The sequence below is a fragment of the Fukomys damarensis genome, unplaced genomic scaffold, assembly GCF_012274545.1.
Source record: "Fukomys damarensis isolate Sample0158 unplaced genomic scaffold, DMR_v1.0_HiC HiC_scaffold_39, whole genome shotgun sequence".
NCBI lineage: Eukaryota > Metazoa > Chordata > Mammalia > Rodentia > Bathyergidae > Fukomys > Fukomys damarensis.
Window position 1 is genome coordinate 26,231,609 of NW_022900951.1, and position 3,296 is coordinate 26,234,904.

The 3,296-nt window shown below is 41.8% G+C and overlaps 1 protein-coding gene across 1 annotated transcript in view; it reads right to left on the reverse strand.

Annotated features, from left to right (window-relative positions):
* The window catches only part of CUNHXorf21 (chromosome unknown CXorf21 homolog), a 100,378-nt gene extending 97,082 nt beyond the window's left edge, over window positions 1–3,296 (reverse strand). The window contains exon 1 of the mRNA XM_010608497.2: window positions 3,091–3,296. The gene's annotated coding sequence lies outside the window, so the exon portion shown is untranslated. The remainder of the gene's footprint in view (window positions 1–3,090) is intronic.

Consider the following 3,296-nt stretch of genomic DNA (forward strand, 5'->3'; position numbering starts at 1 on the left):
TATACTTAAAACTTACAGAGAGAGGACAAAGGCAAAGAATCAGTTAATCTGAGCTAGTGGTCATCAGGCATATACTTGACCGTCACGTACTAATGATCAGCAGATTGATTATCCATTTTTCCATTTTCAACTTAGATTACAAAGTTCAGAACATTCCACTACAGGCAAGCAAGGAGTGGTGTGATTTATGTTGGGTCTCTGTGTTCACTACAGTTTCCATCTAGCCTCCCAGTTACTTCAAAGCAGCCACCCAACAATTCACAATCAATCATTAGTTATCCTGTAAGGGATGGGGGGGGAGCGACAGTCTCTAGGTTGTTTGCTGGTCAACATGGAGTCGCTCTGGTTCAGTTAGGCTCCCACAATGTATCTGCTTAACTCATACATGAAATAATTAAGTGTCTATGCTCTTCATTGTAAAACTGGGCAGCACTAAGTTTCTGTGCTATGCTTTCCATATCCACATCTATTTATACCTAAGTCATCATTACAATAGCAAGGAGGGACTGAGAAAAGGCTAGCTTTCCAAATAGGGTAGACTAGAAAAAAAGGTGCTACCTTGCAGGTAGATATAAGAAGATCAAGAAGTGTCGCTAGAAAAACAAAACAACACCAGGAAAAGATTCTCTAGGGAAGTTTAGGCTTTAGGCTCATGTAAATGATGTGTGTTTAACAAAGAACAAGTAAAACAGGAGAAAGAAGCAAAACACCCAGAGACTCTTCAAGGGGGATTAACTAAGATTTCCTGCTCTACTGGTCAGAAATCATCACAGGGATCTTTAGATGACTCAAACTATTTCAATTATTTGCAGGAAGGACCTCAGTCCTGATTTTCACCTCTGGGTTTCCTTGGTGGAAACAAACATGACAATCAAACTGCACCTTGCCTTTTCATTTTTTTTGTTTGTTTTTCTTTTTTTCTTTTTGAGATAGGTCTTGGTGAATTTCAAAATTAACTAGGTGGGGCTTGAATTTGCAATCCTGGCTAGAACCATGCTTCTTGTACTGTGCTTTCACAGGCATTACATCAGTTAAATCTCTCATTAACCCATCCACGTCAGTGACAGTGGCATTTTACCTATTTTACAAAGGAAAAAATAAAAAAACGTGACTCAAGGTCATGAAGATTAAGTGCAAAATGGCAGGGTCAAGATCAGAGCAAGGTCTTTATATTTCCAGTGCAGTGTTTCTTATACTGCTTGCTTTGCCTTCAGATCTCCAGTGGGTGGTCCAGCACCCCATCCAATTCCTTTTCATCCATCACCCTTCCTAATTTGCTTGCACTTGCACTCTTTCAGGCTGCTGCAAAAGGGCACTAAGTTTGATGTCAGGAGACTGAAATTCTAGTATCTCACTTTTGCTTTCTGGGCCCCTCCAGCCCTGTGGCTATTTCCAACTTTCACTGGTCTCACATACACTGAAAAGTGTTATCTACTGGTTGATTTTTACATTTATAGAGAATTTTCAGAATGCAGCTGTGGCATAAGAGGTGAGAAAGAGCAAGCAAATCGGAGTAATTCCGAAAGGATATAGCTCCACGAGAGTTTAAATATTTAGTTTTGTTTTGGTGAAAAGAATTAATGTGGGGGTACTCAACAGTTGTAGGAACCACAGGCATATACATTTAAATTCCTCTCCTCTACTAATCCAGTTTATTCTGAAATGACTGAACTGTAACCCCCACCATGCTGCTAAAGAAACAATTTGCTGTCCTGTTAGAATCTGAACCAAAAGTGGGTGAAAGTTGAAACATGCTCAGGGTTTTGTTTTTGTTTTTGTTTTTTTTCTAATGGATCAATGTGGTAGTTTTGGTGTATTTTTGTTTTTACTGACTTCTGGAATCAAAGAAATTCTTACTCAGGTCATTTACTCAATTAATGCCTTTCACAGTTTTTAGAGGCAAGACAGCCTAGTTCGTTCCTGTTTGCCTATATCCTTGCCTCTTTTCCTCTTCTAGGAACTTCAGAAATACTGACTGACTCATATGCCTTATCTTAAAGCCAGCCTGTTGTTAATGAATAGTTATCAAGTCCAACATCTCTACAAGCAGGCTTCACCTGGAACACTGGAATCTGATGCTTAAGAGTATAAGAAAACACGCTTTCAGAACAAGTGTGATTGAACTCTACAAACTGAGACACACAAGTGCGGTGGTATGACTAAGGCTGGGAGGGAAACATAAACGTTTCAAAACAGAGAGATTTGGGAAGGGGTGGAAAGAAAGAAATGAATGGGAATATTAAAATGCTTTGTGTTGGGGGTATGACTGTATGGTGCTGGGGATTGAACCCATGGCCTTCCCAAGCTACATGCCCATTCCTTTTTAAAAAAAAAAGTGTTTTTTTTTTTTTTGAGACCGAGTCTAAGCTACTAAACTAACCAAGCTGGACTTAAAATTCCCATCCTCTTGCCTCAGCTACTCAGAATACTAGGCTTACAGGCATGTGCCACCACTGTCAGCTGAACATTTAAAAAAATTAATGAGTGTATGGTGATTTACAAAATCAATTTAGATTTTCAATAAGTATTTTAAAACAATGATATATCATAGACTAAAAAATAAGGTAAGGACAAATACTGTTTAGGAAACTTGTTTTTTAAAACAGCGTCTTGCTATGTAGTTCGGGCTGGCCTTGAACTCGGATGACCCTCCTACCTCAGCTTCCCCATGCTGGAATTGTCTCACTCTGGCCATTTTATATATATATATATATACATACATACACACACACACACACATATAATGCACACACACAAGTCCTAGGTAGTTTTAGAAACTTTCTCACTGCGAATCTTGGTCGAAGTTTGAAAGCGCCTAGAACACAGGACTCAAAACGATCCTGGCAAAGTCAATTCAAGGTCATGCGACAACGCGCCCCCCTCCCGTCCAGACCAGTTAGCTAAAACATGGAGCGGAAACGACCGGCGGGGGAGAGAGGCGTGAAGCCTAGCAAGGAGCAAGGGCACGTCAGGATAAGGAGGTGCCAGGCGCCTTCTATCTGGTTGGCCAACACAGAGGCTGATTTTTAAGCATTTTCCTCAAATACTAAACCCCAAAACTTCCGCGTCCCTTGTCCCTGAAAAGCTTACAAAGGTGAGGGATTCGCCTTGCTCCCCGCGGTGGTCCTACTTGGCTGTCCCTGAACAGATTAGCATCACTGTGGACCCCGGCCAGCCGGGAAAGTGGGCGGGGCGTGGGAAGCGCGGGAAGGCCGGGCCCACAAGGCGACTCACGGCGCGCTCTGCACAGCCCACAGGGGGGAAGCAGGCAGTTCAGCAACTTGCGATTTTTCCGC